The 13,306-nt window shown below is 35.5% G+C and overlaps 1 long non-coding RNA gene across 1 annotated transcript; it reads left to right on the top strand.

Moving 5' to 3' along the window:
* The first annotated feature begins 2,519 nt into the window (after positions 1 to 2,519).
* LOC114293587 (uncharacterized) lies at positions 2,520 to 5,655 on the top strand. Its single transcript, XR_003640106.2, has 4 exons — positions 2,520 to 2,774; positions 2,958 to 3,050; positions 4,616 to 4,741; positions 5,310 to 5,655. It is a non-coding gene; the product is annotated as an uncharacterized LOC114293587 (long non-coding RNA).
* The last annotated feature ends 7,651 nt before the right edge of the window (positions 5,656 to 13,306 follow it).

Genomic DNA, 13,306 nt, shown 5'->3' with positions numbered 1-13,306 from the left:
CCAAATGATACCCAAAAATTCAAAATTTTGATAAAATGTACCCAACAAGTTGAGTTAATTATTTATGTCTAATGTATAAAACTCTCTCCATACCAGCCGTACCACATCTGTAATAAATTTTCACATGTGACATATTTTGAGTCAATAAACGGACTTCGTGTATTGCTGAACTTTAATTGTTTAATTTAATGTGATGATTTTTTCTCCTTATAATTAATTTTTTATCGATTGAAAAAAATTAAATTACTTGTTTACTCTTGCCAATTCGTTTTGAAAGATCAGTTAATTAAGTTAATTTGTTTAGATACAAATTGGTCTTTTAGCAAATAAAAATGAGTAGTGTTATATGTACCAATTAGTATAGTAACTAGTGTACGAACACTAGTTATGATATTATTATTGACCTCACTCATTAAACAAATTATAAATATCAAAAATATCTTAAACTATGTCACATTATCAATTGATATACTAGTTAGCACAGTAATTGATACATATAGCATTACTCAATAAAAATAGAAGGGCATAAAAAAACAATCATTGTCAAATTTAATGTCATTAATATATGTGTTTTTGAAGAAAGACGCGAACGTAATTAGACTAAAACTATAAGAGAAATTAAACCAAAAAGTGGACGTTTAGAGTGAAAATTATGATGGAAAGACAAAAATGATAAAAAGTAAAGTGAAAAAAAAGGTGAAATTTCTTGTAGATATTTCATTAAGATGAAATTATGTGAGATAAAGTTATAAGAGAAATTAAAAGTGAGATAACAATTACCGACTTTGGCTAGAGGGAAGAAAAAAATTGTGTTTTTTTTTGTAAAATTGAGTTGTATAAGAAATTTAAATTTTCTTATACTTTTTACTATTCTCATGCTAAATAAATTTAGATAATTTTTTTATTTTTTTATTTTTTTCTCTTTCCCACATTTTACTACTCTTTCATTCTAATCCTAATTGAATGGGAAACAAATTATTAAAATTTAACTTTTAATTCATTTTTTTAAAATATAAACATAGCCTTAAATCTATATTAATATGGGCTTTAATATGCCAATGTTTGTTAAAAAAAGGTAGCAGGCCTCTTATGTGTATTATTGGGCTAGTGAAATGGGCCGAGATAGGCTTTCCGTGGGTTTTTGGGTTGAGTTTCATACAGTTTGGACTGAATTTCTCAATTGCAAATGCTAAACTAGTTTTTTTTTTTTCTTCTTTCTTTCCCCATCATCTTCTTCTTTTTTTTTTTTCTTTCTTTTTATTTTATTAAAAATATATACATATATATATGGGCTCTTGGCCAAAAGTCCAAAATTAGATTTTTTTTTTTTTTATCCAAAGATGCAGGTGACACTTTTCTTTGTCTACAAGGACAAGTTCTTACAAAATAACCAAACTACCTAGTACTACAACAAAACTAATTATTTACAGTATTATGTTTATGGCATGTATCGAATGCATGTCATAGTTAGTACATTTTAAGAATTAATTTTTTTTTGCAAGTCTTTAATGTTTTTTCAATAACAGCATACATACCATGTAAGTCGTTAACTTATATATTTATGGCATGTAAAAATATGTCATAAAAAATGTATGTTTTTACGACTTACAAAAATATGTCATAAAATATTTTCACTTAAGACAACATATATTTCATGTTATAAAATATTATAACCTTACATGACATGTTATGCATGTTGTGAAAACTTCTAAAAAAAAAATCAATCCGATTTTGTTTTGACATGCAAAAGTATAGCGTAAAAAATATATATTTTCATTGCATACAAAAATATGTTATAAAATATTTACACTTAAGACAATATACATTTCATGTCCTAAAATATTAAATTATATATTTTTTTGAATTTAGTGATTTTTTTAGAAAATTAAAAAATATTTTCCTTTTAAGTATATATAAATTATTTGAATTTAAAAAGTAAAAAGAAAAAATTATTTAAAAATTTACGCCACACTTCCTCTCATTTAATATCCATACCTGTTTTTGTCCTAAACCCTCTCATTCTCTAGAGAAATTATATTTTAGTTATAAATAATAATAATAAAAATTCTAGATGTTCTTAAGGGTCCATTTGGCAAGGTTGGGGCTAAAATAGCCACAAAAAACAAAATAGGTTATTTTAGCCGCAACAAACAAAACATCACATCCAACCCATAATCATTACACTCTTCTCTCACAAAAAAAGTCAAAAAAGCCAAAAAGCTCTTCCCAAACCAAGCTTTTTAGCCCAGGCTAAAATAGCCAAAAAAGTCAAAAAGCCAACCCACTTCCCAAACGGAGGCTAAATATTTATAGATTTCTAGTGGATATGAGAAATTTTTATTTATTTATTTTTTTCCAATAAACTAGATTTTTTTAGTTATAGTCTAGCTTTTTTTTAATACAAAAATAATTTATAAACTTATACTTAAATCTTTTTGTCTAAAATTTTCTACTCCAAATTTTATTTATTTATTAATATTATTAAAGTTACACATTCTTTGCATCTCAGATTTATTATTATCATTATTAATATTGTTATTTGATTTTTTAAACAAATTTATTAACATTGTTAAACTCACATTTTTTTGGATTCCTGAATATACGTCTCTCTCTCTCTTCTTCTTCTCCATTGGCATCTCATACAAACGCACGAGCACTACCAGCTGCTGCCCCTCAAATCACTACTGATATCTTTTGAGCTTGGCGTTTGATTCTAATTCTGAGCTTGGAGTTCGATTCGATTCTGAGCCCCTTCCATGAATTTGATTTTGTTTGTGAGTTTCTAACTTATTCAGTTTCCATTTGATTAATTCGGTATATATTGTTGCTAGCACATTTATTTTTCCAGTTTCTATTCGATTAATTCGGCGAGAGCCTTGAATTACATTCCTTGTTCGATTAATTCAGTTTCTCCTCTCTCATCTCTCTTTGATTTTGATTTTGATTTTGATTTCTAGGGTTTCCACTTGTATGATTGCTTGTTTTGTTTGAAGGTCATACACCTCTCTAGCCTCCGTCTCCGCCAAATTCCACCGCGATCTCTAGAAAAGGTCTTAATTCAGTTTCTCTCTCTCAATCAATCTTTTTTATTCGATTTGTATGTTATTTGTTCGATTAATTTGAGTTTTGATTGTTTTACTATTGGTAGGGTTTGAAAAAAGTCTGTTATAATTTTAGGAATCTAATTCACTTTCCTTGTAAATATTCAGATTTAATCAAATATTAAGGCCTCGTTTGGGAACAGGCTAATTTAGTAACTTTTTGGTTATTTGACTAAAATATGAGCTAAAAAAAACTAGTATGTTTGGAATGATTTTTTGACTTTTTACAAAAAGATGTGCAAAAAGTAGAGAGAAAAGAGAATATTTGACTTTTTGGTATGAGTTATTGGCTTTTTGGCTAATTTAGTAACTTTTTGACTTTTTGACTAAAAAAGATGGTTCCCAAACAAGGCCTAATTCCCTAGAAATATTTCCTCACTTTTTAAGGTAAAAACAACAGCTAAGAAAATATTTCTCCCAAGTCAATGTCAAATCCTATCCTATGGTGGTTTGGTTACCTTTCCTTGCTGAGAAAATTTAAGTTCTGGGCAAACGAACGGTCATCGCTAGGATGAACTTAATTTCCAGAGCTTTCTCATCGATTTTGGTGAGATGATAATACTGGTGGTGATGGTGCCCGTAAAATGTGTTTGCTCTATGCCAGCTACCTCAATGAAGAGACTAGTGTTTGTCTATACATTACATTTATATGTAGCCAGGCATCTTTTTGGTTGGTTTTCGTCAATGATGCTGCTGCTGATTTGGTCTCACATCTTGAGACTTTTCACCACTATATGGAGAAATATGATGTGACTATATTAATTCTGCTTTTCTCATGTACGCAAAGCAAATACTTTTTTATTCCTTCAACTCCTTTATATATGTATGTATGTATGTAATGATGGTGATGTATGTATGTATGTATGTATGTATGTATGTATGTATGTATGTAATGTTGGTGATGTATCTTATAATATGACTTTGACTTGGGCCAATTTATTCAATATTTGTTTGCCTCCCTGCTGTGTTATGGTCTTCATCATCTAGTAGTCTATGAATTTGGACTTGATTCCAAAAGTAGCTTTGAGTAGGATGAGCAATGAAAGAAATTATGTCTTTCACCCCTCTTGTAACCAGTATTATCTCGTTTACTACATGTTAAATTGCATCTACGAGTGCAATTAGACAACTTTGTCACTCTTTTGATAGTTAGTTATTTATTTATTAAGTTGCAATTTTAACCTACCCTTTCTCATAAGAACACTCTGTTAACTGGCATGTGAAAGTTAGCAAGTGATTTTGGCCTGTAAGTGTAGGTATCTCTTTAGTCTCTAGTATTTTTGCCTCTTTTTTCAAGATAAACACAGTGACACCTAAATTATTTGAATTTGTTTTACCATTAGGTTTAACTACTTTATCAATTGAGCCTACAACATGTGAAGTTGCATAGAAATTTTGATAAACGTAAAGTAGTTTTGATTGAAGAAGATATGTGGAATCCATTTTGTTGTCGTTTTACTTGTCAATGCAAACATTTGACCCCCTTCTCATTTAATTCGTTTGTTCTTTCTCAGCCTCCATCACGATGAGCATCGAGACATTTCTTCTTCTTCTTTTTTTGATACGGGCGATTAATTGAACAAGCATAATGTTGAAGTTGATGCAAGTTTTATGGATGCAAATCTTTCTAGATTGGATAGGTATGTTCTCTATTAATTACATTTAGTAATGGTGTTGTTATTATATTTCATTTTGAAATAAAAGTTAAAGCTTTTGACTTGAGATCCAAAAGGTTTTAGTGAATTGAAATGAAAATTGACAAAATCTTTGTTATCCTATAAATGTATCACGAGACATCAAGAATTGTCTTCCCTAGCAATAGAGGGCATTGTAAGACGATAGTAATATAATTTGATTATTTTAATGTAACAGTTCTCAGATACTGTAACAACGATCATTTCCAATTAGGAGGAAAAGTCATTTTTCTAGTCCTCAAAATTAAGTCCTCATAATTAGAGAAAGGCGGAAGCCACATTAAAACCTTAAAACCTTAGACAAACTAGTAGAGAGAGTACATCTTTTGAAAGTAATAGTAAAACAGACATTTCAAGCCCTCCATGTGCTGCAACCTACTCTAACTCTGTCAACATAAATAATTTTTTTAATCTGATTGAAACTTTTTGACACTTTCATTTCATTTGTTGAGCTAATACTCTGTAAATGGGATGGATGTTATGTAGTATGCTTATATACTCCTAATTTTTATAGGATCAAAGTAATGTCAAATGTAAGTTGTTGCATTGGGAGGGGACAAACTTGGTGGTTGCAGAGGGCCAAATTGCATCAAGGGATCCTAAGTCAAATGTGCATCATGTGAACCTTGGACTTATGTGTTCGAACGTATGGGTGAACCACGTAATAGTCAACGTGCTGTTGTTTCCTTCTACTCATGAAATGTATAATCTTCAAGATGTAATATAAAGTATAGTTGCATGGCTTAGTTAATTCATTCTTTCGGACTAAATATTAGACTAATTGATTTATGATTTGTAGTTATGCTTTTTGGATGTTTAAAGTCGTATTTTAGAGATTAATGAATCTTATGATTTGGATACTTTTCTTGGTTTGTATGTTTGAAGTTGTTATTAGCTTGATATGATGGAAGTTGAGGATAGAAGTTAGTATGCAGGTTGTTTGGTGTATGGATATTAGATTTTTTTGCTTACTTTATAGTTGCTGCTTTTGCTTGGTTTGTTCATAGGTTGCCTTTTATAAGCTACTGTCTACATTCTATTAGGCAATGTTATATTTCTATATATATATATATATATTATATTAAAAATAACCTTCTACTGCATATAAAATTATGTCAGGAAAAGTGTAATGATTTATGACTTACAAGAAAATGTCGTAAAAGATTATATACGACATATAATGTCTGTCATAAATATATTAAAAATGATCTTCTATGGCATACAAAATTATGTTGTGAAAATTGTAATGATATGCAAGAAAATGTCGTAAAATATTATATACAGCATACAGAGTATGCCATAAACATATTAAAAATAACCTTCTATAACATGCAAAACTATGCCATGAAAAGTATGATGATTTATGGCAAGGAAAAAATGTCGTAAAAAATTATATACGACATACAAAGTATGTCATTAATGTTTAATTTTATCACTTTTTACAACTTTACCTGTATGCTGTAAATGATGGTCAACTTTCCACGGCATGTCATATAATGACATTTGTGTGCATGCCGTGAAAGAGTTTTTACGGTATGCATTGCAAGTCGTAAAAATTCAATTTTGTTGTAGTGTAGGTATATATATTGTTTCCAAACTCTAAACAAACCAAACCAAATGCTCATCTCTTTTTCTTCTCCTCAGATCTCTCTCTCTCTCTCCTTTGATCGTTGACGGCGGTGAACCAGTGTTCGACGACAGTCATGAGTCCTCTCTCTCTCTCATCGCTCTCTTTCTTCCCTCAACTCACTCCCTCTCACTCTTTGTATAGCGACCCTGGTTTAAACCTGACTAGTTCATTGTTTTGGATGCAGGATTTCTTGTCTTGATGATTGTTCTTGTCTTCTTTCATCTTATTCCTTGATGAGTTTGGTTATTGAAATGTCTTGGTTCAGTTGAAACAGGTTTGGAGGTTGGTTTTTCAAAGTGTTGTTGCCTAGAAATTTGCCTGTTCGCTCGAGCGGTCTTTTACAGGCCGCCAAACTACTGAAAGTTTAAGTCCTTCGCTTGAGCTGTCATTCATGTGCTCGAGCAAACTTTTGCAGGTCTGAACTATTGCGAGGGGTGTAATGTGTGCTCGAGTGACCTTTCTCGCACTTAAACGGTCCCTTCGCTGTGCCTAATTGCTCCAACGACTATTCCAGTACTCAAGTGATCTATGCGTATATCATTCCGAGGAAGTCACTTTTTTGATCACTTTTTCACATCTCTCTTTCTCTCTTTCTCTCTCTAAACACTTCAAAATCTTAGATCTACACACACTCTCTCTAGTTCTTGAATATTTGACCCAAATACACCTTGATCTATTGATTTCCTTGCCTTAGATCCTTTGATAAAAAGGTAGCGCACGTCGAGGGTTTCGTTTTAATCAGAGAAGTTTGTGTTTTCAGCTCCGTCTAGTTTTAACCATCTTTCCCTTGTGTCGTCTTCTTGAGGTAGGGATTAGTTCGACTCTTTTTATGATTTTTAACTTAGTTATTAGTCTTTTAAAAAGGATATTGTGATTTGGGGATTTTTGTATAAAACTTAGGGTTTTAGCTTTGAAATCAAAAGAGGGGTTTTCAAAATGGTTTATTGGAAATAATTATGGGATTGTAGATATGGTTGAGCTGTGATAAAATGGCGGATTTTCATCATTGGAATTAATTTTCAAAGAAGAGGGATTTTGCCCCAAAATGTGAATGTTGGATTTTGTAAAGAGAAAATGGAATTGATTGATGTTGGTTTTATAGAATTGGAATAATGATGATGGTGGTGATGGTGGTGGTGGTGGTGGTCGTGGTGGAGTTGGATATGAATTATCACTCATATTTAGAAATGTTGGAAAGTATATCTGTATTTGAAAATTTCTTATTTGTTTACAGATATCTGTTTTGGGCTATCGGTGGAAGATAACCATGATTTTTGTAGAAATTGCATGAGAATTAGGTGAATTAAAACTAATTTCTCATCCATTGCATTGAGCATTGTAACATATTAGCTACATTGAAAATGTTTATTGTTTTGAGAAAAATGGGTGAATACCTTGGTAAATCTGGGTAGGGAGTGTAGTTATGGTATTAAGTTGGCCTATGTGATCTTGGTGAAAGTTTAGAAACCCGCGCGGATAGGTGCCAAGCCTTCCGGTCAATACCAGTAAAAATGGCAATTGGTAGTGCTTGTAGCCTACTTGTAAACACATCCTAGAGATTCCCAGTGTTGTATCTATGACCTTATTTTCTATTGTAAAGCTAGTGAATTCAAGAATTGTGATATGACATGGCATTACATTGTTTTGGAACGAGATATAAAAAGTTTTGGCATAAGCATTGTATATATATTTACCTTATAACTTTGTTAAGATTCATACACTGTGTTAGAGTATCTGTACTGGGCATTGGCTCACCTTATATAGAAAACTATTTTCAGGTGCTGATGATATACCTTTGCCAAGACAATAGCTTGGGAGGACTTAGAGCTAAGAGCTTTTATTTTTGTCTTTGTCGTATTTATTTTGTACAAGCCTAGGGCTTAATTTGTATTGAGTTTAAGCTCACTTTTGTTGTAACCAAACAGCATCTTGGAAATCTGTAGCCAATAGGGCATTACTATATTTGTTTAACTCTTATTTCATATCTTGTATTGATGACACATACTACAGATTCAGGGTTAGGACTTGTGAATGTATTACTGCATGTGTTACACTTTTGTAAAGAGATGAAAACGTATGAATTAGAGAACATTACATTCAAACATCTGTTATTATTTTATATCTGTTGTGGGTTGATCTTATTGTACTTAATTCGGGGTGTTATAACTTGGTATCAAAGCTACCGGGTTTGAATACTTTGAGATCGTGAGAAGTGGTTATTACCACAATGGGTTCCCTTGCTAGATGATATTAGGAATAAACCCCGTATGTTTTGTGATAACATGCTTATGTGACTAAGTGGGTATGGAATTAAATTTCTAAGATGTTGATTGAGTCTACGAGTTTCTAGAAGTCCTGTTAGATGAGCACTTGATCATTGCTATTTCTAACTGGAACTCTGGCAACGTCGCGAGATGATCATTATCTAGAAAGGAAATTAGTATGTGTTTATGTGATTATGTGCTTATGTGGAGTGAATTAATTTTTGTCCACCACATTAGGACGCGAGTGAGTTAGCTTTCACACATTTGTATATATGCTAATCTCTTGTATTACCTTCATTAGGATGTCAGGACATGGACATGGTAGTGGTATGCGTGGCAGGCCTAGACAGCAGAAGGTGCCGTTACTGGATGATATTCTAGCATAGAAGGAGGGGGTTGGTCTAGCCAATGTGGCTGAACCAATTGGTCAGCAGGCCATGGGCGATTTGGCCCATGAAATGGATGGAGCTTTACGGGAATCCATGGACATTCTCAGAGTTGAGCATCAAGTGCAGGCCCAGGTTGCCGAAGCAGGGCCATCATTTTTGAAGAGGGAGTTCTTCTTATCTAATTCAGATGAGTTTTTAGGAGACTCGAAGAAGCCACTGAAGGTAGATGAGTGGTTGGAGCAGATGATGAAGTTGTTCGAGATACTTGGTATCGAGAACGATAGGCTAAGCGTGACCTTGGCATCCTTCTAGCTGAAAGGAGATGAGGGTTACATAGGAACATTGGGGTGACTTGGGAGGCTTTTGTTAACGCCTTCCAGGACAAGTTTTTATCTCCCAATGTTAGGGAGAAGTTGAGGGAGCAGTTTTTGAAGCTTAAGCAGCTTAACACACTGGTGGCAGAGTTTGAGGTTTCCTTTACTAGTCTGTCGAGGTTTGCACCGGAGCTTGTAGTGATGGAGGAATGTCGTTGCTTGGAGTTTGAGAAGAGGTTGAGGACCAGACTCCTTTTTAAGGTGGCCACATCTATGATTAGGGATTACGGTAGTCTTATGGAGGCAACGACTCACTTAGAGACTGTGATTTATACTGAGGAGGAGCCGATGAGGGGCTCTAGGCAGATGAGTCAGGAGGTTCAGGGAGAGACTTAGGACAACAAGAGCTAGAGGGGTTCCAACCCATAGCAGTCCTAGGGAGCATAGTCTAGGTCCACTTTTCCAGTACTGAGTTCTGGTTCCGGGAGAGGTGGTCAGAGTAGGATCACTTGCTGTAAGTGTGATTAGTTGGGTCATAAGTCTGTAGTTTGCCTGCAGAAGGGAGGAGGGTAACTGTCTGCACCGTCTTTGGCTCGTTCTTAGAACCAGAGTCAGGGAAGAGGGTAGCTGCATACTTGTTATCAGTATGGACAGTTAGGGCACCTAAGGAGGTTTTACCCTCAGGCAGGTGGCACATCTGGGGCATTTGGTTCAAGATAGACATAAAACTATCATCCTACACCGTCAGCACAGGCCTCGAGGGCCAATCATAGAGCCTCTTTGGCTTAGTCAGTGTATCGGACTTATGCTTAGCAAGTGGAGCAAAGACCTATAGGGCATGCGTATATTGTTACCAAGCCAGATTTGTTGCCAGTACTTTCGATAGTGAGAGGTAACTTCTTGTTGTGTAATTCTATTACCAATGTGTTGATTGATACCGGTGCATCTTATTCTTTTATTTCGTCTACATTCGCATCAGTGTTAGGTTAGAAGTGGTGCGGTTAACATCTCTACTTAGGGTAGAGTCACCTGTTAATGGTGAGGTTGTGTTGGACCAGGGGTGTCAGGGTGAGAGATAGAGGTTGTCGGTCGCTGACTTCCCTTTGCTTTAGTGTTGGTTGACATGTCAAGTTTTGATGTCATCTTGGGTGTTGAGAGTGACGTGGTCCGAGTAGAATTGCAAAGGGTAGTTGTAGACGTCCCCGTAGTTGTAGACGTCCCCGAACGCCTCGGGAGAAATACCGTTTTGTTCATTTAGGCTCGCTACAGTTCGGACTCAAATGTCACAGTTCTTAATCTGATCTCATAATGTGCGAGGTGAGATTGATAAATCACCAAAGAGTCCAAATCCGGCAAATCGTTTTGAAAAACTGATTTTTAGAAAGAAGTGCCAAACATAGACTGCTTTGTCAGATACAGAGTCGCCACCTAAATATTTTATTTTGGGGGAATTTAGGAAACCCTGACTCGTGCCTAAGGCCACGTAATGTTGGAAGACATGCATCACACACACGCACGCACGCTTATTACAAAATTCGCCCTCTCTCGGAGGGGCCAAAAGAATAATACAAACCAAATAAATAATTAACTACTCTAGCTACTTAAATATTACAAAACCTTAATTAATTAATGAATTAATTAAGCTATTAAAGCAGTAAAGCTGCCTCGGGAAGAGGGTCAAATGCATGTATGCTCGATTCGCCTCGCTCGGAAACCCGTTGCCTTGCCACATGTTGCCTCTATTTGCACTGTTCTGCACCTCTGAGAACTGTGAAAATCCTTGAGATGCCTCTGAATTACTCCCTGAACATTGTGGGATGTCACCGGACAAAAGATAGGACCACCGGCCATTAGGAAGTGGTCACCGACCAAAAGTGGGGCCATCGGCTGGACTTTGGTAGCCGGCCGGCACTGAAGAGGGCCGACCGGCCATCTGTTCCTGCAGAACTCTGTTTTTGCTGCAGCAGAGGACAGACAGTGCATGGCAAGGAATTTGCAAGACAATGTATGCACGGCCACCCTCCCTATCATGCTATGAACTCAAGGGGGTTTGGTTCTCGACCCTTGGGCCACCAATCACGCATTTCAATGCATGATGGCCAAAGGCGCCAAGTGTGCAATTTGATATCAAATGAAATGCACAAAAACACATAAGGGCCCCAACCTCTATCATGATTGATTCAAGAGACAAGGGATACGCACACAATGCTATGCAACCTAAGCATGCAAGCAAACTAATGCAACATGAGCATGCAAGCAACAATGCTATACAAGGCAACTAGCATATAACAATATGCAAAGACAAGTATGCAAACAAGCATGTAACTTAACAAGTATGCAAGATGGATGAACATGCAACAACATGTCAATAGGCTAACATTTAATAACATGCAAAGGCAAGCATACTTAGACCAATGTAATACATGCATGATGAACTTAACAAAGCAACACAAGCATGCAATAGGCAATAGGCAATAGGCATACAACCTAAACATGTGAACATGTATAGCATGCAACAACATGCAAAATGAAACAAGCATGCAACAACATGGTGAGATGGACTTACACTAACATGGGTAGCTCTCAAGCATGCCAAAATCAGTGGCCAAACATGATGGAAATGAGGCAACAAAACACATGCAAACATGCAAGGTGCAAGGGCTCTAACTCATAGCACAAGATGTAACTCTCCTGGTGCATTGAAAAGATGAAGTATTGCATATAATGTCATATATTCTAGCTCTGAAATGACATACAAAATGGTTCCGAATCATGCAAAAGACTCACACAATGCATGTTGGAAGGCTCAAATACCGAAACTAGTGAAGCACATTACACTAGAGGTATGCAAAGCGATGCTCGAATGACCAAACCAACCCCAAACAGTCCCTATGCAGGCCCAAAACAGTGGCAAAATGGACTAAGATGATGCCTTGAAGTGCACAAAAATGAAGCTCATGCAATGGCTCACAAATGGGGTATAAAAGCACAACTCTCAAACACATTGAAGACATGATAAACATGAGAATATGGCACACCTATAAACTCTGAAATATCATATTCAATGATGCCAAAACACTAAAATGCCAGGTAAGCAAGGCTATTACACTACAACCATGCATGGCAATCACCAATCGACCAAGAGGCCTAAAAACAGAGCTAAGGCAACCCACAATATGAACAAAACATGTTTGGAGTGTGGCCAAAAGGTGCTAGAATAAGGGGCTAAAACAACATGCAATGTGAGCTAGTAAGTATGATTTACACTACAAGCCTATGAAGCATGTGAGGGGCCACCAAACCAGCCTAAAAAAGAATCATGGCATGCCAAAATATGACCAAAAATCCACTAAAACATGGTCAATACATGCAATAATGACATGCTTCTTTGCTAAGCTATGAATGGGATTACTCTACACATGCAGGAGGCAAACAAAAGGGGACCAAACCAGCCATGGACAGAGGCTAGGCAGGTCCCAAAAGTGACCAAAAGGTGCCTGAAATAGGCCTCCAAATGATATAAATATATGCTCCTTTGATAGGCCAAATATACTAGTAAACAAGACAACAAAGGAGAGGGGATGACCCTCTCCTTTTTAGGAGCTTAAAACACCATCCCCATCACTGAAATCCCTTTGGATTTCAGTGGTGAGAAGGCCAATACAAGGTGGTCTCGAAGCTCACAAAAAGGCACAAAAATGAGGCCAAATAAGGCCTAAGAGGGGGTAAACAAATCCAAATACAAAAGTGATCTTAAACAAAGATTAAAATCATGAAAAAAAAAACTTTTATCAGTTATACACTAAGCTCAAAACAATATGCAAGATAGGCTAAAATCTTGTGCAAAAGTGGGGAATAAAGAGGGAAAATGAGTTACCCTTGTAGCTCAGCAAAACCAGCAGGTTCTTGGACCA

The sequence above is a fragment of the Camellia sinensis genome, chromosome 5, assembly GCF_055761805.1.
Source record: "Camellia sinensis isolate YWXY chromosome 5, ASM5576180v1, whole genome shotgun sequence".
Lineage (NCBI taxonomy): Eukaryota > Viridiplantae > Streptophyta > Magnoliopsida > Ericales > Theaceae > Camellia > Camellia sinensis.
This window is presented reverse-complemented; position numbering and strand designations above follow the sequence as displayed.